Here is a 22,917-nt window from a genome sequence, read left to right as displayed (position 1 = left end):
AAAAAAGCAACTGTTATAGTTGTTCAGTAAGGTTTTCCCCTCTGGCCATAGATTGAGTCTAATTTCATGCTCCATGAGAATCAAGCATACGTTAGGTCTTCATATTTAATAGTGATGATATCTTTGCCTTTCCAAAGATAATGTCCATGCAGAAACATAGACACCAGTAAAACTAGATGTGTTGAAAATGTGTTCGAAGAGCTTATCCCATGTAGGTTTGTGTGCATACGGATGTTGTATGTCTGAGTTCACTGCACATATATGCCAGTATTTTCAAAAGATAGGCCTGTCTGCAGATCCTACCAATAATTATTTCAAGATAACTTAAAGGAGGCCCAGACATCTGCTAAGTTGTCTATTTATATCGAAAGGAGTTGGCAGTAATACAAGGGTCAATTTCCCTTTGGTTTGCTTTAAACAAAATAAGAAGCCCAATATGTAAACTTTAAGAGACTTAAATCTTTGAACACTTTCCTTTGAGTTTGTAATTCTTGTGCCCCCATTTTCATCAAACAAAAAGCGAACTAATCTAATTGCTGTTATGAGAAGCCTGACCCCATATTTGCTGAAAGCAGTTGTTTTAAAGGTGTCAGCTACCTTCGATGGAAAACCTTAGATCCTCCTCTCACTGCCTATGTGTCCTTCAGCAAGCAGCAATCTCCAGAAGGACCTCAGTTTCTGATGTCAAAATGGTTGTAATCATACAGAGCCTACCTCATGCTGTTGTTACGAAGTATAACTACAGTACGTGTGGATAGTTAAGCACTGTGCCTCTAACATGCTTATCGCTCATCAACTTAAGTCCCATATTCATGCACATCTTGAACATTTCTAACAAAGTGCTGTTACTGAGATAGCAATTATGGCATCATTGACATTGTCACACATGCACATGGGCACTTACTTGGAAGAAAATCCTGGAGACCAGTGTCTTTGGTCATTGCTCTTGTTGGCTGAGAGATGACGGCATTATGGAAGCAAACAAACAGACAGACATGGAACTCCCATGATCTTCAGTTGCAAAGTGATTGAAAGAGTTAAACTGAATAGGAAGAAGCTTTAGGAATGCTTCCAATTTGTTTCACTTATATTTTTCATTGTGTATAAGTAGTGGATGACACAGAATAAAAGACGTAGTATGTATAAATAATTTTAAGACATTTCTTTAAGCATACGATAAAAATTCTAAGTAATAATAAAACACTGTGTCATCATTTCTGTAGTAGTGGGTTGTTTGTTGGTTGGTTTCTGCTGCTGCAGTAACTGATGGTACATTTTATGACCAGTGGCATCTTTTTTGATGGCATATCATAGTAAGTACTCAGTAAATGTTAGTAGTTCTAATTAGTGTTTGGGTTAAGGTTAATGTGGTAGGTACGTTGTTGACGTTAAGAGCCCTAAAGTCTTTGAATTGGAGGAGTGTGTGTTTAAGGGACACCTTGGGTTGACCAGAAGTCTCAAGCCCCTGACTTGTAGCTATATCAGCATGACTGCCTCAGTCCGTTTGGTGAGGATTGCACTGGTTGGGCTGAAATTCACGTCTGCCCGATGCATCCATGCTGCACTCTTCTTTTGATTACGAGAGTTAAATGTGAATAATAGAAGTGAAAGTATTTTGTAAACCAAAGTAAGAGGTATCAGGTAAGGTAGTCCAAGCCGTGGCAGCAAATACTCCGAAATCCCAATGCTTAAAACAAAGGTTCATTTCTTGTGCTACTTGTTCATAGTGGGTCAGAAGGGCTTCCTTGCAGGATGAAGGAATGGGCACCATCTCTGACATTGCTGGCCCCCACCCCAGAGTAAAAGAGCTCTGAGGATCTTGACCTGGCAAATGCATGCCCTGGCCTGTAAGTCACACAAGTGGACTTCCACTCACAGCTCATTAGCCGCAATGATTCATATGGTTCCACTTAGCCATAAGGGTGCCAGACAGCAGAGAGCAGGACCAATTCAGAGAGCAGCATTGATGTCTGTTGCATCAGGAATAAGAATAATGGTTAACAGTCAATGATTGTGTCCTATATACCAGGCACTGTTGTAAGTACTTTACATATGTAGAGTCCTTTAGCCCCTCATGAAGGTAGGCAAGCTCATGATCTCCATGGTACAGGTGAGAAACCCAGGCACAAAGAGGTAGACTACTAACCCGTGGAGAAGAGGCAGAACAGGGATTCTGCATCTATCGCATTGATATGTGTATCAAACTATAATGGACTTGAATGTGTTTTCTTAACTGGGAAGTTTAAAAGGAAGATACAAATACAGTTGAAAATTTTTCTGCTCTAAAAAACACAGGCGTCGACTAGGTGATCTCTAAGACTCCCTAAAATTTCACCTGGATCAGCCTAACATGACCCGTCACACAAGTGACTTCTGTGTTTCATTTACAGCCTCACCTTCAGAAGCCAGAGGCCCTAAACTGGACAGCACACTTTCCTAGTAGCTCAAGACAGGAGCATTGTCTCCATCGATGGGCTTCCTGGGTTTCTGGGAACGCACCCCGCTTTGACTTCTTCGAACTTTCTATTTGGGGAATTCAAACATATGTAAACGTCAAAGATTATAGTGAACCCAGTATCCCCAAGTATTAGGTGATTTAGCTTCATAAGCTAATCTGGCCTCCTATCCAGCAGACCTCTGAGCGCAGACTGGGTTCTGTGGGTTTGTGGAATGAAGAATGGGGTTCAAGAAACAGAAAGCCGGTGACCAGCTACCAGCAGCTGGGTGCTGGGAGGCTCTGACAGGACATGTGGAGGACAGGGTTGAAGAGATCAACGTAAGAGAGGACATCACTAATCAATACTTTAGACAAGTTTTCAAGCAGAGGATAAATGATGTGACAGTATTTAATCATCCCTGGGACACTCTTGCAAGGTAAGGGGGGGGAAGGAGAGATTTGTTGTTAATGCATTATTGTAAAATGATTGCCTTTCTCCCTTGCTAAAACTATAATCTTGCCTGCCACTCGGGTGGTTGATAGAGAAGGCTGGACATCCGAGGTCTGTCAGGAGACAGCATAGCTCTGCGCTTTGGGCCCTTCCATCAGGCCGAGAAACCACTAAACTGGAAAGCCTGCTGCCTTCTGGACCCTGGACCTTCCACGTCAGCAACATCCGGAAGGGCCCCAGGTCATTGAACCTCCCTGTCTTCTTTTTGAAAGACGTGGATATGAACCGTCTGAGTGCCTCGCAAACCTAGTATAGCATTTAATTAACAAATGTTCCTCAAATGCTTTGAGCTCCCCGTTCAGATACATGTGACTGAAATGTAAAGTACCTTTCACTGCCTTATTTATTGCTCCGGCGAACACGCTATATGTTGGCACCGTTTATCTTCATTTTAATTTTATCTCCAACAAATATAGGCATTAATTTAAATCACATACAGAACATAACAGTTTTTATAGAGGCAAACTTATTCCAGGGTGCTGCATTTTAATATCGCGCTTTGCCATCTTTTCTCACTTGATTCAAGAATAGTATCTCTTCCTGCCTCAGCATTTAATCTTAGGACAACAGAAACTTTTGTGTGTGTGTGCGCGCATGTTCTTGCTCTCAAACTTCATCTTCCTCACCGCTTTGCTGTTTGCTGCCTGGAAGTTGTTTTGCGAGTGTGGGCACAGGCTCCTATGAGGGGTTTCTTCTTGGTCAGCTGAATTTCTCCTTGCGGGGGGAGCTGGGGGCAGGGAGGTGGGGGGAGGGGGACAGATGACCCAACGTGATGGGTTTTCCGGCTGAAGATAATTCTTGCTCTTCACCTTTCAAATCCCTCTTTAATAGTACTAGATCTCACGAAGTTTATCCACCTCCCCCACGCACCCTGAAATTCGTACATTCAAAAACCTTTTTATAGTGCTCATTTTTGTTGCTGGTCTTGTTTTTCACTCAAAAGGAAAATTCCCCCTTTTTCTTCATAAACTGTTACTTTTGCAGCGGCTGAGTCTTTCCCCCGAGGGGAAACATGCTAAATGGGCCTGCTGTATTTATGGCTAGGAAACATTCCAGTTAGCTGTTACACCCTGAGCAACGATGATTTCCCGATCCTTAATTTGTGGCCTGAAAAGCTGTGTCCCTCCTCAATTAAGACTCGCCGAATTGCCTCTGACAAGGCGGCCCATTCCCAGAAGTCAGGCCCGTGGGGGCAGTAATAACATGACCACAAGCACAAGGCAACCTGATTTTATAAGCCATTTCGGGCTCTCTTCACAAGCTTTCAGGGTACTGTCCCTACACATGTGTAAGCCAACCAACCAACAAACATAAAAGTTAGTTTCCTAGTTTTCCGGGCTTCTGGACTATCTAGGTTTAGGGGCACTTGAAATATCCCCTCCCCCCCCCCCTTTTTTTTTAAAGATTTAGTCAGGGTTTAACATGTACCAGTTACTGTTTAAATTACCTGTTTCATCCTTATAACAAACTTTGGAGGCAGATACCATCATGATGCTCTTTTCACAGAAGAAGAAACGAGGCCCAGAGAAGTGAAATGTGTTTTTCCGAAATCATACAGCTAAGACGTGGCAGGGCTGGGGTTTCGAACGTAGGCCACTTTAACCAATTTGCTTTGGATATAGTCCTCTTTAGCTGGGATTCTTGACCTCTTGTTTGATGCCGACTTTTCCCAAACCCTTAATCTTTGTGCTGCGAGGTGGATTTTATCTGTGGCAAGAACACAGTTACCCTGGAAACCCACTAGCTATAATGGCAATCCAATTATAGCACCATCGCTCCGGTTTTATTAAATTAGCGTTGCTGATGATGGGGACTTCTTGACTGAAGGATGCTGAGAAATGGTTTCTCATCAGTTCTTGCCTGTGAGGACCACTTGGGGGTCATTCTCTTCTACTCTACCGGACCAAACCACACCAAACGAAATGGGTTATTTGGTTTATGGACTGGATTTGGAGGATAACCTGGGATTACCTTTGTGGACCGCTGGCTTTCAAGCCATGGCTGGAGATGCGTGGAAGTGCATGGAAAGAAGCCTGACTGAATTCTGCCTGCCCTCTGAATAGCCGTCCCGAGCCCCACAACAACAGTCTGTTGATGGGGGCCCTGATCTGAACAGTTGAGGCTCCTGGTCGCTGTTGCAGTGTTTTGTGGTTGTTGTTGTTTATTCTGCTTCAGGCCATTGATTTATCCCCAGCGTGGTTCAGAAAAAGTCACAGCCCTTTCATATTTTTTGGCTTTTACAGACTTCTGATGGACCAAGGATTTGCTTTGGTTCAAACCAATTGGTAAGCTTCCTTTAAATATACAGAATTTAAATAGAATGAAACGAGCATAGGCACTGCTCAGTCCAAAGGCATCAGCTTAGAGGAAATGACATTTTTCATCTTAGTTGTTAGCTCACTCCCTGCCATGGTAGCTGGTAGGCTGATACAATGTTGCCTTAGTTCCTTCCACATGGAAAAGCACAGAAGACATGACTTGCTCCTTTGCAGGACTCTTCAGTGATGATGACTTTTGAGTAAGGTTCCTACCTTGCTGTCCAGTGTCCTTTTCTTTGTGTGGTAGTGCCTTTAAGGTCCATCTTCTCTATCTCAGATAACAAAACAGGTTAAAAACACTGAATCTGAACACTTGGAGTCCTAAAGTCAGAGCTATTTTTGTCTGGAAAAAAAAAACTATTGTAGGCATATCCTGTCTAGAGTGATAGGAGTCAGGGAGGGGAGGGGGCTGCATCTTACTGTGTACCCCGGAAGGGGTGATATTTCCATCAGAATCTCTGTCACCAGTGAGCAGATTTCCAGAAGCAGAAATTCAAAATGATCAAGAGAATCACACGTCTTCACAGAACATTATAGATTCTGTGTTAGCGTTGCCACCTGTAAAATAATCTGTTTTAAGACAGTCACTGAAGTTCTTTCTAGCCCACCACTTACTGGTTTGGCGACCTTAACCAGTGTAGTTGGTATCTTTGAGCCTCATTTCCCATAAGAAACATGGAACAGTAATATTGGGTGAAAATATTGAGTTGTGCAGAAATAAGCGAGAACCTTTTTATCAACTGCAAAGTGGTCCGTCCTCTCATTGTAAGGTACACTCATCCAGCTCTCTCTCTCTCATTCTCCTCTCTCTCTATGCCAGTACTTTCTAGTTGTGTAAACTTAATCTGAAAATATCTGTGATATTCCTTATGTATAATTGTGGTGTCTTAGATTTAAAAATTCTACTTCAGTTTTTATTTCTTTGATAGTTGCAATTTCTTGTGTGTATAGTTTTCTCTGTGTGAAGTAGGAAACGACACCATCCACATCTATTATATATTTTTCATAATTAGATACAAATCTATATATTTTCTGAATTGACTCACATTTTCATATACATATAAGTACATAGGCATGTTTTTTTAACGTGTATTTATTTTGAGAGAGAGAGAGAGCGGGGGGTGGGGCAGAGGGAAAGGGAGACAGAAAATCTCAAGCAGACTCTGTACTGTCAGCACAGAGCCCGACGCAGGGCTCGAATTCACAAACCGTGAGATCATGACCTGAGCCAAAGTTGAACGCTCAACCGACTGAGTCACCCAGGCGCCCCCACTTGCGTATTTTAAAACATTTAAAGGGATTCTACACTAACAGTTATTTTGGGGGTTATGAGAGATAATGCTTCTTTCTTATACTTCTGTGTATATTAAACTTTCTATAATGAGCCTACTTTTCTTTTGCTCACATATGTAAGTCATTTATAAAAATATTTTATAACCATATATAATGTAAATATTTTTATAAATTTGTGTAAATATTTGTATGTATGTATGTATGTATACACGTGTACAATAGTTTTGCAGCATGAAGCACCTTTTATCGGTACATGTGTATAAGGATAAATTTAAAAACAATAAACGTTTCCCTCCCTCTTTCCTCCCTTCCTGTCTCCTTCCTTCTCTTCCTTCCTTCCTTTCTTTCTCCCTCCCTTTCTCTTCTCTTCTCTTCTCTTCTCTTCTCTTCTCTTCTCTTCTCTTCTCTTCCCTTCCCTTCCCTTCCCTTCCCTTCCCTTCCCTTCCCTTCCCATCCCTCTCCTCTCCTCTCCTCTCCTCTCTCCTCTCCTCTCCTCTATTTTCCTCCCTCTCTCCTCCTCTCTCTATTCCTTCCTCCCTATCTCTTTCTTTTGTCGTTGCCCAGCGTCTTTCAGAATAGAAATGGAAACAATATTCCTCTTAACTATAGTGTGTTAGAAACGTAGAATGAGTGTTTCAAAAAGAGACGACTTGTTCCTACATCTACATATCATTGTGTACTCAAACCTGTCTCAAAACAAAAGTAGAACTATGATTTTTAACACCACTTTAACTATTTATTGAGTAGAACTGCTCTCCCTTGCCAACTGTCCTGGTGAGAGAGAGAAAGGAACACTTAAACACAAGTCTGGTTGGTTATAGTAATTCACTTCCAACTTGAGTGACCTTCATGGTTCCCAGTGACCCATTGTGATTTCCTTTCTTTTCAAGGTGTTTGTGACATCTTGGTTGATCAGCTTTGTAACAGCCAGCAGTTTGGGTCTTAATATGTCAAGCTTATATACTTTTTCTCTCTCTAGATGTCTGCTATGGGTACGAATTTCAACCCCTCCTCTTGGGACCACCACAGCTCTATTTAGACATTTTTCTTTGTGTAACGTTTTCCTCATCAGTCTGTGTTATGCTGCTAAGTTTAGCTATTATGATATTAATTTAACCCAGAATGAAGAGAGCCAGTGTTTGTGTGTGCCTGTGAATTTTTTAAGGGGGCTGACTTTAAGGAGGCTGACTTTAGCATCCCTCCTCTCACTTTTTTTTTTCCTTTTTTCGATTTGATCTGTCCAAGTAACGAGACCACACTGAGTACTTGCTAGTTGAGATGTGTGGTCTACAATTCTGAGTTAGTTCCTCCTCTGGCCCTCTCTCCCTGTGGTGCACTGAGTCACAATGCGATCGCCAGCTGCTTCTGGACTTCATGTACACAGCAGATTAGGGAGCGGGGTAGCCAAGCATCAGCCTGGGAAGTACTTTCAGGAAAAAGCAAAGACCCCTTGTCCACCCCGATTATCTTTCAGTGGCTTAGGATAGCTGGTATTAATGTTATAAATGAACATCCCTAAATCTGTCTTAGCTGCAGCCCAGATGGAGTTTTGATTTTAGAAAATCATTCAGTGAAATGTATTTCCTGTGCTTGGTAGTCAATGATCACTTACCAAAAAAAGGGGGTGGTAGGAGAATAAAAATAAACTTGTGATAATTCACATACACTTAACCTTTACTGAGTGAGTAATACCAAAAAGGGAATGAGCAGGCTTTGCTGACCAGCATTTGCAAATGGATTCCAGGAATGTTGTTGTAGTTGCCAAAGCAATTTCTGAGTCCTGCCAAAAGCATCCCGGGGGATTTTGCTAAGGGTAGGGAGAGCGAGGGATATGGAGGTGTGTATGCGAATGTGTTTCAAAGCTTTCTGGCCCAGCAGCCGTGTAGTAGAAAGAACACTGGCAAAAATCTGGGAAGCCTGCTTTCTAGACCTGGTTCTACCTAATGTCCTGTGACTGGAAAGCTTACCTACCTTCCTTGGAACTTCAGTTATCATATGTAAAATCAGGATGCCAGACTAAGATCTTTCATCACTGACATTCTGAGCTTCAGCTGTTCCAACACAGAAAGGTCACACATGTTCATTACATCTCTGTGTTAACAAAACTAAGCTAAAAAACGACAAGAGCAATCACATTTTTAAAAGAAAAAAATTGCATCTATGTATATTATATATTATATATTACATATTACATATTACATATTACATATTACATATTATATATTATATATTATATATTATATATTATATATTATAGTACTTCTGGTTAGTCCATGCCTAACATAATTACCAGATCTAACTATACTTTTAAAGAACCTATTGAGTTAAGAGCTCAGGTTCAAACCGTAGCTTATATAAACTGTAATACTACATGCAATACAATTAACAAGGTACCAAGAGCTATGTTGCCCAAGGGCAGCACGGTCTGTGATGTTTCCCATGAGAGTACTACTACTGAAATTGTTTTTCTCAATGGAGCCTTCCTTTCCCAGTTTTTAAGAACGATCAAATGCACTTAGTATTATTATAATTGCAGACAGAGATAACTTATAAAGGACTGATGTATCAGTAATGTCTGTGACCTTTGCCTCTTCAGTCATGTTTTCTCCTCCATATTTACGACACTTTTTGTTCCCCACTTCCTGATTTTAACTATTTTCTAATTAGAGTATTAACACATTGTTGATAGCTTTCTGTATTGTGTCATTGCTACCCGCTCCTTATGGGATAGCTGGAACCTTCTAAGGGTTCCAGGAAGTCCCTATCTTGTTGAAACACCCTTAGGAAGATATATTAGAAGTGTTATTGGCTTAGTGTAGGAAGGCATGTTTCTTCAGAAGCAACCTTACAGTTTGGTTTTGGATAGAAATCATAATTCAGCAAGAATGGTCTACATATAATTATGCCACTACATTGGCAGCCCCTATGAATGGTTTGCTTTCTACCAAAAGTCAAAGACCAGCCAGTGTGACTGATGATGCTTATAGAAGGTATATTAGTCAGTGTTTTACCAGAGCCAGTAGGAGATAAAGAGATTTATTGCAAGGAATTCGGTTATGTGATTGTGTGGGCTGGCTAGGTAATCCAGCATGCACAGGGTAGACTGTTAGAAAGGGCAGAGGCTGGAACTTTGCTACAGATCTGACACTGCTGTCCTCAAGTAGAATTTCTTTGCCTTTAAAGAAACCTCACCTCTGTTCTCAAGGCCTTCCATTCCAACTTTCAGTCTGGCTGACCCAGATTATTTAGGACAATTTCCCTTCTTTAGAGTCAATTGATGATGAGCTTTAATCACATCCACAAAGTACCTTCATAGCCATACATAGATCAGTGTCTGATTCAATAACGGGGGCTGTAGCCTAGCAAAATTGACCATCGCAGAAGGCTAACCATTTTCTACAGAAGATCAGTCTAAGGTATAGAAGCCATTGTCACTTGGAGCTGAGAAGCAGGAAGCCAAAAAGGTGCCGGAGGAGTGAGTCGTAAGAATGCCAGCGTCTTCTTTGGGAATGCTGGCTGGAAGTGATGAGGGACACATGGGGCAGTAAATGTGGGCAAAGTAGTGTTCTACCTTAGGCATGTGGAGAGCTGAAAAGCCTTCACCCACCTGCTCTGAGAATAGAGCTATTGTGTGTCACATCGCTCCTTTGGGTCAACTCTAAGTTAACAGAAGAATTGATTGTCATTTCTCTTGCATTCTTTTTTTCTTAAATTGTACTTATTTAGAGAGAGAGAGCATGTGCATGCATGGAAGAGGTGCAGAGAGAGAGAGAGAATCCCAAGTAGTCTCTGTACTGTCCACACGTGAACTATGGATCACGACCTGAGCTGAAATCAAGAGTTGGACACTCAACCAACTGAGCCACCCAGGCACCCCTTCTCTTGCATTCTTCATTTGAGTTGCAATTCGCTAATATGTTTATATGCTTCTTTGAGGTTGAAAGCATCTGACTAAAACACATTTTCCTCCATATTTAAAACATTTTTTTAATGTTTATTTCTGAGACAGAGCGTGAGCGGGGGAGGGGCAGAGAGAGAGGGAGACCCAGAATCAGAAGCAGGCTCCGGGCTCTGAGCTGTCAGCACAGAGCCTGACGTGGGTCTCGAACTCATGGACCGTGAGATCGTGTCCTGAGCTGAAGTCGGACGCTTAACCGACTGAGCCACCCAGCCATCTCCACATTCTCCTCCATATTGCCATCATCCCCTAAATCTCCTTGTCCTGGCTGTCACTCATCAACCACTTGGCATATAGCCCACTGTGTCCCCTGTGTCCAGGCTTTTCATCATCTTGGAAGATCTGAGGGCTCAACACCCTGGCTTCTCTGTCCCTTGACCAATATCTCTTGTGACTTTTATCTCCACTCAGCTGCAGCCACCACTCCCAGGGTTGCACCCTGGAACTTGTCATTGCTTTGTTCATGAATTATAACATTAAAACAACAACAACAACAACCCAAACTCCCTCTGAACATAGCCCCGTATTCTTCCAGCTCTCATTCAGACAGCTCTTACTCTACTCTTCCTCAGTGTCTTTGCCTTCTGTGACCTTCATTTCCATTTCCCCATCATTCTCTTTTCTGTATCCACCTTTGATTCCATGGTTCTACATTGGAGCCTCCTCTCCCACTGCTGACTTTCTTTCAGTAGGCCTTTTTCCAGAGTTTCACTTAGTCTACCTGCCCTGTTGAGACCTGCAGTACATTCAGGCCATCTTGATGACTTGCTAGGTTTTTCTAGTTTTGTGAATAATTCTACTCTTAAGGATCTCCTTAACTCCTCTTCTGCTGCCTCCCTTTAAATGTTTATATATTTTTGAGAGACAGAGAGCACACAAGCAGGGGAGGGGCAGAGAGAGAGGAACAGAGGATCTAAAGCAGGCTCCCTGAGAGACTGATGCGGGGTTCGAACCCACTAACCGTGAAATCATGACCTGAGCCGAGGTCAGACACCCAACCAACTGAGCCACCAGGTGCCACTCTGCCACCTCCCTTTAGATGTTGGTTTTCTTTGGTAATGAGGGGTTTGGGGCATCTTTCCTAGAGTCTCTTCTTGTTCTACTTCCGATACTTGATTTGTTGACTTTCACTTCCTGGGGTGTCAACCACCAGTATTATAATGTCGTTACATAAATATGTCTCGGCAAGCTTTTTGCATTTCAGATCCAGGTCTTTCTGTCTATTGGCCAGGTGCATTTGAATATATCACGGAAAGCTTAACCTCAATATGTCAAGATATATTTATCAACTTCTTCCCAGAATTCCCTCTATTCCTGTGTTGTTAAATGGAATGGTGTCACCATCGAACCAGCCTCCTAAGCCGGAAGTCTGGTGTTATTTCTACGCCCCACTCTTTCCCTTGTTGCCAATTTTGCCTCCAAAGTACTTCACAGACCTTTACTTCTTTCCATCTCCACTGTCTGTAAATGATTCCAGATGACCGTCATCTCACATGTACCATGTTGCTTTCACACTGATAATACCCTCTTAATTGGTTTCCATGTCCACACTCCCCTTTCCCCCCAGCTGCTTCTAAAAGGCAGATCTCATCACGCTGCTCCCCTGTCTAGCACCTTATCTCCTTAGCCCAGTAGTATAACAGAGCAATTAAGAAAACCGATTCTGAAATCAAATAGAAATGGGTTTGAATCTCACTTACGTGCTATGCAAACTTGGACTAGTAACCATTTTTGATTGTTTACCATAAGTAAAATAGAAATATTAATCGTACTTTCCTTTTTAGATGTTTTATGCCTTTTAATTTTCTTCTCCTACAATTTCCCTTCTTATGCTGCATGCTGGATGGACTTCTTTCTCTCAGATCCTTGAGGGCATTGAACTGCCACTGGACAGTCATATGCTATTCTCTCTGCCTCGAACAGTCTGTTGTCCCCAGCTCTCTATTGCCATGTCTCATCATGGAAGTCATTGGCCTTGAGAACTGTTCATCAACCTCCTTGCTCTTACTTAGTTTAGGTACCCTTGCTATGTGCCCCTGTATTTTTCTTTTTAAACTTCCTAACCTTTCTTTTTAAACTTCCTCTTTTCACCCTGTCCTGTAAATGTTCATGTACTTACTGCCTCCTCCCACACGATCACCCACTCTCCACCCTTCATGAGTTCCACAAGGACATAGACCATGACCTTGACTATCTCCTTAAGCTTCCTGTCCTCGATGCCCAGTGCTTAATGTGTTCTCTAGCAGGGATCAAGCATTCGGTAAATATTTGATAAATGTTTATAAATGAGACCATCTCACTAGTTCACAAACATTTCCAACAAAGTGAGCACATCTTTTTCTTTTCTTTTTTCTGTAGGATAAAAGATCTCATAAAATATAATTCCCTTACCTCTGTAATGGTTCCCTCAGAACCTGACCACTTCTAGAGAGCTGTTTACTCAATCAAATCAAGCGGTATTTTACTAGGAGGGAAAGCCCCAGGACAAGTCCCTTCTCTTGACCACAAAGTTCTATGTTTTTTTATCTTTTCCTCTTGAATTCTTAGCTTCAGCAAAGCAGCCTTTTGTTGATCCCCTCCTCCCAATAATGCTATAAATGTAATACAGAAATGTATTACTAAATCCTTAAATCCTTAAGCCCTATCGATCCTTAATCAATTATAATGTGAAGCCTTGGGCTGGGGAGCAGGCAACGCACTTATTTTTTAGCATGATTTGGAAGGATGTTTCTAGGTATATAACTGGCAAGCATTCATGAAAGGCTGCTTTGCTTTTCTATCAAGGTTTGGGAGGATTTTTTTTTAACAGTTCTGTATGCTGAAAGAAAGTTCATACATTTTAAAAGGAAACGTGGCCCCTTTCATTAGCCCCTTTTTACCTCCTGCTGAGTCATGGATGAGAGAGAATTTGTAGGCGGCTGAGCTGCAGGAAAAGTAATACTGTCATTTACACTTGCAGGCTGTTACGCTTTCCAGAAAACTTTTTCTGTAGGTTGCGAAAGTGATTAATCTGCTGTTAAAACTGACAAAGAAGGTTCTCTGATAAGAACAAGAATTAAATGAGGGATTTTTTTTTCTTTAAAAAGTAAGCTCCTTTTTCCACTTTTAGACTAGAAAAAAATAGGTTTAGGTTTTTGGTTTGTTTTTTTTTTTTTAACTTTAGGTATTTTTTGTGTGTGTACGTGTGGATTTGGTCATGGCATAAAATAATCACAGGATATTTTCTATGTAAATTATGTGTATTTATTGGCATGTTCATGTCTCATGTTTTACATCTGAATTATTCTATATCCTGTTCCCTTGCTTTTTTTTTTCTTTCATATTTTTATATGTGGGCCTTATTTTTAATACTTCCCACATCATCTTCCTTCTCAACCCCAGATCTCTTCAAGCAACTTCTTTTTTAACATTAAACCTGTTGAAGACAATCTAACTTCCTTCTGTGATATAAACTCCTTCCTCGTGAAAAATTCCATCCATGCAGTTTTTCTACAATAGTTTGAAAACTTGAACAAAAGTTACTTGGTATTATTAAAATGAAACATCATTGCCTGAAGAGCTGAGAAAACATATTTTCCTTTTATTTCTTTTTCTTTAGTTTTCTTTTCCTTTCTAAATACTTACTTACTTTTGAGAGAAAGAGACAGATCATGAGTAGGGGAGGGGCAGAGAGAGAGGGAGACACAGCATCTGAAGCAGGCTCCAGGCTCTGAGCCATCAGCACAGAGCCCAACACAGGGCTCAAACCCACGGACCTTGAGATCATGACCTGAGGTGAAGTTGGCTGCTTAACCGACTGAGCCACCCAGGTGCTCCTATTTCTTATTTTAAAAATGAAATTGTTTCCACTGAGTTCTAGCAAATTTACTTGTCATTCGATCTTTTCTCTAGGGACCCTACCTTTCAGGGATCCTAAAGGAACAAATAAATCACTTGGCTTAGCTTTTTTTTTTTTTTTTTTTTTTAAATAGTTCCACAGAGAACTGGTGACTCATTTAGAGAATTGGGAGTCCTCAGAAAAGTAGAATAACATATTAGATGTTTATTGAACTTGTTGCCCCTGGCATTTTAATACCTGACTTTTATAACTTGTTCATAGGAGTTGTAAAAATGCACTGGCCTGACCCCCTCTTCCTTTTACATTTCTCTATTCCTGTGCCTCGCCATGTTGCTTAATGTATGCCAGGTTATTTTACTTTGTTTTTTTTTTTGGTTTTCCTTTTTATTCTCCTTATTTTTGCACACTGACTTTTGAGTGTGAGGCATTTTCTTGGCAACTGAATGGATTCATGAGAGACAGCTCTCTTACAACTCTGGCAGCACTGTCACCAGTGAAGAAGGAAAGAGACAGAGAGAAATGTCCCTTTCTCTAACTGAATGGACCAGCATGAGAGACTTGGCATTCTCTGAGTCCTAAGGTTGAGATATATACACTTTGCTTTTGCCCTTGGACTGTAGATCCAGGTTGTAAAATTCTGAAGTTGAAAAATGTCAAAACTGTATAATTGAAAACCTGCTAACTATTACTATGTATTTATGTGGGTATTTCAGAGGAGAAAAAATAAGCACACATGATGATGTACTTGTTTTATATCCGAATTGCCAAGATTATTTCTGTTCTTTTGATAAATGTGTATGAAATATATGTAAACACACATAAACATAAACAGAGGGAGGGAGAGAGAGAGAGAGAATGCAGTATTATTAACACTGTTGTAGTGTTTCTTCATCCCTCTTCAAGATGCTGTCACATGCAGTTCCTGGCATCATCTTGTAATAAACGACTACAGTTTTGGGGCACCTGGGTGGCTCAGTCCATTCAGCATCTGACTCTTGATTTCAACTCAGGTCATGATCTCACAGTCCTGAGATCAAGCCCTGCATTGGACCCCGCACTGGGCATGGAGCCTGGTGGAAATATTCTCTCTCTCTCTCTCTCTCTCTCTCTCTCTCTCTCTCTCTCTCTCCCTCCCTCCCTCTCCCCCCCCCCCATTTCCCCTCTAGGGCTCATCCTCTTTCTCCCTTAAAAAAAAAAAGATTATGGCTTTTGGTGGGAGTCTCCTTGGGGCAGGATGAAGTGTAGAGGTCCTTTACACTCTGCTTTTAGTACAGCAGGGTTATTGGTACCTACAAAAGTGTCTGTGTGCAGATTTGTCTCAGTTTTCTCAGCAACATGGAAGAACTTTTAAACTAGAAGAAAAAACATCCTCCTTTGGTTGTTGTTTTTTCCTATTGTTGCTGAGATTAGCTGTCACAATTTGGCTGCAGTATTTTTAAGTTAAGAACACTTTGATTTGACATTTTTAAAAGGAAAAGGTTCTATAGACATTATAGAAAAGTCTTTTCCGTAACTAAATGCCAGCGACAAAATTTAGACCAGAAAGTGGTCATGAAGCCACAATAATGAGATATGATTGTGGTTTAGTGGAGGGAAAAAAGCCCTGCAGGGAACAGTGCAAGTGCAGTAAATTATGAATCGCTACTAAATAGGCCTCATTAGTCCGCCATTGACTATGTTTAATTGACATTAGAAAGGAATCTAGAAAACTTTGGGAGTATATACAAGAAAACTTGGTGTTAAACTAATACAAGTCATTAGCGCCCATTTTAAAAATTAGAACCAGTTGGTTGTGTGTAAGGGCCACAAAACAGGGGCCATTTCACTAACACATACTTATGGAAGAGCCATTTATATCCTAAGAGAAATGGGCCGCAGAATTCTGGGTGATGTCATATGTGACAGTCGCAGGTGCATTTCTCCCCTCATCCTAGATATTTCCACAAAATATAATGGACCTTAAATGTTGTTCTGAAGTTGATTCTGATGAGGACTGGAACACAAGAGGGCATTTATAGTGATTATTTTCTTTCTGTTACTCTACATGGTCGGCAAAGCCTGAGTGCCAGATGCTAAATTCTATCAACATAATGTATCTTTAATTAAATATGATATTTGCAATACAATTAATAATGTGGCCTGTTTCCATAACTTTATTAAGAAATTACCATAATTTTTGTATAATAAGCTAATAAAAAGGCAGTGTGTTTTGAAACAGCCTTTCCTAAAGTGGTTATGTGCTTTGTGTCTGTTGGATTTTGAATTTAGATTAAGAGATTGATGGCCTGAATATCTGATGCAATGCACTCAAGAGTTTAAATTAGTGACGAATCTTGTGGGATCTAGTATTTGTTTCCTTTAAAATAAGATAGATTTCTTGCTTTTCAGTAGGCTCACTGTTTAAGAGGTTTTAGGGGATAACTTACTTTCTTTATGCTCCCTCCTTCCTCTCCTTCTAAAAACCCAAGCAGTACCAAAAAATACCAAAACATGTTAATTTCAAGTGTATAGTACCTTGAACCATGATGGTTCCTAATGAATGGGGGGGTCTTGCTTCTCGTTCGGTGGCCACAGTTGGTGTGGTTTTAAGTTTTGCGATGAGTTAACATGATAATTAAATTCCCCTGGTTGTCCTGTGAAGAAAGAATTGTAAATGGCACCACGCGTGGGGAAAAAACTTTGATATTTGAAAATAATATTATCTTTTAAACTGAGATCACATGTGGATACAGAATACTGTGTATATAGCTATGACAATAGGGCTTTAATAATGTTTCGTAAGCTGCCTTTTTCAAGACTGTTTGAAAATGTCACCCTCAGCTAAACAGATGTGATTTGCATCAGAGCTGTGTATGTCCTTACGCTTAATGAAACAAGAGTCATTCTCTTCAGAGAGTAATTGTTCTCCTTGCAGTGTGTGTGTGTGTGTGTGTGTGTGTGTGTGTGTGTGTGTGTTCTCAGCATTCAGTGTTCTTCCCCTGCCCTTCTTTACCTTAATATTTGTCCTTTAATTATATCAGATTAGTTGTCAACGAAAATGAAAAGCAGATGTTACCCTTCACAATCTATCCTGATCTAATTTTACAGCCTTGATTTAGGTGTTTGCTTTTTGTATAGAAGAGGCCAACAGAATAACTTTAGAACCACAAAGCCTAGATTGAGGTACCAACATGAGATGATGCTGTGACGTTGCGAAAGTTACTTCATCTCACCTAGACCTGGGCCTCAGTTTCCTCATCTGTAAAATGGGAACAATGAGAGGCCCTTCCTCAGTTCTGTGGAAAGCGCTTAGATGAGGCCTAGCACATAGAATGTGTCAACTATTACTAAATTCCTGAAAAACTTGATTGTTCTCCCTCCCTGCCCTCTCCTTTTGTCTGGGTCTCTGCTCACTTCATTTGCCTGAAAGAATCTATCTACCTTCCTCTTACAATGAAGGCCTACCCTCGCCCTCAACAGGAAGCCATCTTTGTGTTCTAATTCTGTCCCCTGGAAGAAGACAGCACTGGGAGAGCCACTCTCTGCTTGCCACTTTGGGAATAACCCATCTGAAATTTAATCACTGCTCTTGCGTTGCCTAGCATTCTCAATGATTATGTTATAGGCACTTAACTAGTGTTACTTCGTCTCCTTTGCTTTGTGAACTCCTTGAGTCCAGGGAGCTCATGGAATAAATTTCTCCCTACTCCAAAGAGCCCAGTACCTTGTCATCAGCTGTGCTTATTTAATTAGTGAGGAGTGCTTTTCTTTACATGTATCTCATTTCAGACACTTTTGAATGTACATGATGTGCTTACTGTTGCATTAATCCCATCAGTTCTGGGCATTGGCAAAGGTCAGAAAATTAGGAGGAACAAAAATACATTTAGTCCATTTAAGCAATATGTAAGTTCCTCTTGTGTTTCCTTCCCGCAATTAGCTCTCAATACTTTTGCAAAAGAATGGCTAATTTCTTATTTAAAGGAAAATGAAAGCAGATGTGTTACTTCTATCATTTGAAAGGCATCCTTTATCAATGGATAGATAAATGCAGTATTTACATACGGTTTGTGCACATCACAATATATTTATGAAAATTGGGCACAAACTCTCAGTGCCTATACGTTGTTGGTGGTTTTTTTTTTTGTCCCATTCATGTGGGTTATAAAACAACAATTACATTTTGAAAACTCTAATATAGTTATTTCTTTAAAATTATTATACCCTGAAATAAAGTTTGAATACTCTCTACTCCACGATAAAAGTTACACAGCATTACTACTTTACTGCTGAAAACTTGTGAGGCTCCAAATAATTTAATGTTTATACATTGAAGCTACTTGACCGTATTTTAAAAACAAAGCTTAAGATCATAAAACATGAATGTTTCACCAATTCTATTGGCTATTTTATTATTGGACTTTGTGAAGACTATAGACTTTATTTAAAAACAAATTTTGATTTAAAGACAGGAAACGTATAGTTTGTATAGCTCTGTTCAAAACGTGAGGTTTGCTATTATTGTTTGCAGGATTTTTGCCAGAGTTTGTTTTTGCTTTGTTGTCACTGTTTTGTTGGGTTTTGCAGTGCGCTGGGCATGTCTGCTTCTTTTCTGTTGCCCCACATGGCACTCGTGTACATGGACTTAAATAGCCAGAGTGGTTCTTCAATGTGGAATAATAGTTCATTTATTCTAAGGGGGTGATTACAATATCACAGATCTGGGTAAGTGATCGAAGCTGAGCAAACGTAGGGTTTGTTCCATAACAGTATTTGAGGTTAGGTTCTGTCTTTACAGCAGCTGCTTATTTGCATAGATGACACCTAAGGTTAATCTACGCTGTGTGCCATATTTCTTAGGGCAAATAATTCTTTTCATTTTTGAGATAGATAAGGTATTACGAAACAAGTATTTCTCTTTACCCTTCATCCAAGGACAAAGCACAGTGCAAGCAATGAAATAGATGGTTAATTGATGCCTCGCCTCTGACTGGGGAATCCTAGGGAGTGGTCAGGAGCTTGGGCAGCTTTGACCCAGGCTACATGTGTGAATTCAGACCCAGTGTTCGTAGACACCATGACTGAGTGCCGTTGGATGGCCCATGACCTCTAAGGCCTTCAACTTGTGGGCACCACTGAAAATGGCCAGTTTAGCGCTTTGTTTGACAAAGCTAAATTGGTAGTTCTTTTCTAATTCTGAATCCCAGGTGTAGTTAAACTGTTTAGACAAAGCCCAATAAGTGTATGAGATGAAGTATGACTTGGTGGGTGTTGTTAATGCTCCTTTCTCCCTTCTCCCTGAAGGTTCATTTAGGGATGTCCATGGCCAGATGAGAACTTTCAGAATCTGAGGCAAGATTTATCTTTGAATTTTGGCTAGAAGTAAAATCATTTAGGCCACTTGGACACATCCACGGTGCTTACCCCCACAAAATTGTCTACCCCTCTGTACAACCTATGCGTGACTGCTGGGCTACTTGGATTTCCCAAAAGCAACAAATCACCCTCTTCCTGAAAGGGGCCGTAGTGTCTAAGTGTGAATAATGCCACTTAATTCCAAGTGCTGGAATTGAAGCCTTCAGTTGTAGCAGCCCTCCCCCATGATTCTGTTTCTCTTTGTTCTGACACCCCCATTTAGTATGTGTCTTAACAGTTATTGTTTCCAGCGTATTTGCTGGGTTTCCACTAAACTGGCCACACCACAGGAGCTCATTGGCTCCATTCCTTATTCATATTTGGAAATATCATTGTACAAAGGAAAAATTGCTAGCCAGAACTATTCTGGGACAATCTGTACACATACACACTCTCTAGAATGCTGGAGGAGCCTTTTCCTTCAAACTCTAGCCCTCATCAGGGCCTCATCTTTTCTTCCCTGGATTGTGGCACTGGCTTCTTGTCTGGCTGCCTTTATGCCCATCATAACCATATGGCTTCCAGATTAATATTTCTTCAGCACAGCCCTGGTCCTACCATTCTACATTTGGCTTCTGAACAATCTATATATTACAGAGTAGTTAGAAGGAATGTGGTGATAATAATGATGGTAATAATGGCAGTAACAACAATAATAAACGAATGTTCTTAGATGCCCCATTACAAATATCAGATGTCTTGACACAACAAGGCTTTTGCAATTCAGTATCAGAGGGTTTATCATTGGCATGATGTGATTGGCCCAGAGGCATGGGTCTGAATTGCATGCCTATAGCTTGGCTGATTGAAATATATCTGATCTACATGAGAAGTGAGTAGGTGGGGAGTTGACATTTTGTTAGAAGTGCATGCCGGGTATCTTGATATACAACTGCATGCCCTCACATTGTTGATATCACAAATAAAACTACTTTGTGAAGAGACTGTAGCACAACTCAAAACAGTAGGGAAATCTTAATGCCTCACATCCCGGTCTGGGTTTTGAAATTAAATATGTATACTGAGTAGTGGGTTATCACCTTTGAGCGTTCCCATCTGTTGAGGCGGATTGACCACTTGGTTACCACACCATAAACAGCTTTTTGGAAGAATTTTTAAATTTGTTACTTCTATATGATATGTTAAATTTAAAAAATGAGATACAAAATTGCATATAAACAAGGTTCGCAGTTAAACACCAATACTTGTACTAGTATACATATGCACAGGTATACACACACATACAAATTGTACATGTAAATACAAAGAAAAATTTACCAAGTTCAAGTTCTTATCACTAAGGTTTAATTATGGATATTTCCATTTTCTCTCGTTCTTTCTTTATTTTAAGCTTTTAATGTTTATTTATTACTTTTGAGAGAGAGAGGGAGAGAGAGAGAGAGCAGGCAAGCAGGGTAGGGGCAGAGAGAAAGGGAAACACAGAAACTGAAGCAGGCCCCAGGCTCTGAGCTGTCAGCACAGAGCCCCACATGGGGCTGGAACTCATGAACTGCAGGATCATGACCTGAGCCAAAGTTGGCTGCTCAACTGACTGAGACACCCAGGCGCCCCTCCATTTTCTTTTTTAATCTTGTTCATATCTTCTGTATTTTCTATGAGTATTACTATCTTAATGAAGAAACTGTCTCTTAACATGAGAGTTTGCCCAGCACTGTCATTCACAGCTCTGAGGAATGTTGAATATGTTATTGAGCCATCATTAAAAAAAAAATCAAGGGCATTGAGGAGGGCACCTGTTGGGACGAGCACAGGGTGTTGTATGGAAACCAATTTGACAATAAATTTCATATTAAAAAAAATCATGGAGCGACAACAGAATAAATACAAAACTGAACTGTCTGTTTATAATAGTAAAATAACTACACAACTTCTTGAGTAGTTCTGTTGTGTACCATCTATGAATGGTGCCCCTGGGAAATTGTATGTTTTGCTGCCTTTTTGTTTTGTCTTGTTTTTTAACTGCTGAGGTATTGAGTGAAGAAATCTAGAAATAAAATGACTAGCCCCATAGATTGCACCTTTGATGCCTGAGATCATTGGTGTTTTGTTTTGTTTTGTTTTGTTTTGTTTTTTCATTTTTTTTAAATGCGATTTCCTCCATTCTCACCAAATAATGATATTGTTGAAGCTGCTTATCATGTTCTTTATATTTCTATAATGCCAATCATCCCAGAATCCACAAGGGCTCACACAGGCAGAGACTAAATAAAGAAAATTAAGGAAATGGGGGATAACCTCATACTTGAATATAGTCATTCATTAATGCATTCATTCCTCAATGATGTTTTGATAGCCTATTGTAGCTTAATCTTTGTGCTACCATATTCTAAATGAAAGGATGAATAATGAATATTAGAACATGGTTCCTGTTCTTGAGTTTATGTAGTTTAGAACAACAGTTCTCTAACTTGAGAGTGCAACAAGAATTACCTAGGTGATGACATTCATCTGAGATACAAGGGAGATAGGAAATAGCAGGCCAGGGGAAGATGTTTGAATTCAGCTGCCCGTGGGAAATGTGAAAAAGCATTTTTAGCCAGCACCTTGAAGGTGAAGGAGCTGAGCAACAGAAAAGACAGGAACTTACGTAATGTCATCCAGTAGTTAGAGTAGAGAGGGGGACCCTGCTTCTAGACCTTTTCAAACCAGTGTTCTTTGTCTGGCTGGAACTCAGTTCTATGTTTAAAAAAATGAATAGGTTGCTGTAGAACACTATATTCCAAGTAGAGTTTGTCAGACTTCTGGGAATCTGAGAAGTTTCCACTGGTTTTCTTCCCGTTTCACCCAAGTATAGTTGAATTCATTGAGGCTAGGAACCATAACTTGTTACCCAAGAAGTTGGCAAAATTTCTGGTATTTAGAAGGTGGTCAGTTAATGGTCAATGACTCCATGAATGACACCATTTTTCAAAAAGAAATTCCAAAGTCATGTATTTAAGGCAACTAATATCATATTTCTTTGCTTTAGGGTGGTTTGGGATGATGCAGTGTGTTCTTTGAAAGGAAAAGATGTTTGGAGATATCATTGTTTTTCTCTGTAAATAAAGCTATTTCATTTTAAATGCAAATATAATGCTTTCATAAAATAAAATGAAGGAAGAAAAAAGAGCAAAATATCTATATTTCTAATAACTATAGTAATTCAGG

General features: G+C 40.3%; 1 protein-coding gene across 16 annotated transcripts in view; it reads left to right on the top strand.

Annotated features, from left to right (window-relative positions):
• The window catches only part of LPP (LIM domain containing preferred translocation partner in lipoma), a 669,728-nt gene that overhangs the window by 379,324 nt on the left and 267,487 nt on the right, over positions 1-22,917 (top strand). The window lies entirely within an intron of this gene.

This window comes from Acinonyx jubatus, chromosome C2 (genome assembly GCF_027475565.1).
Source record: "Acinonyx jubatus isolate Ajub_Pintada_27869175 chromosome C2, VMU_Ajub_asm_v1.0, whole genome shotgun sequence".
NCBI lineage: Eukaryota > Metazoa > Chordata > Mammalia > Carnivora > Felidae > Acinonyx > Acinonyx jubatus.
The sequence above is the reverse complement of the archived record's forward strand: the minus strand, read 5'-3'. Positions and strand labels throughout refer to the sequence as shown.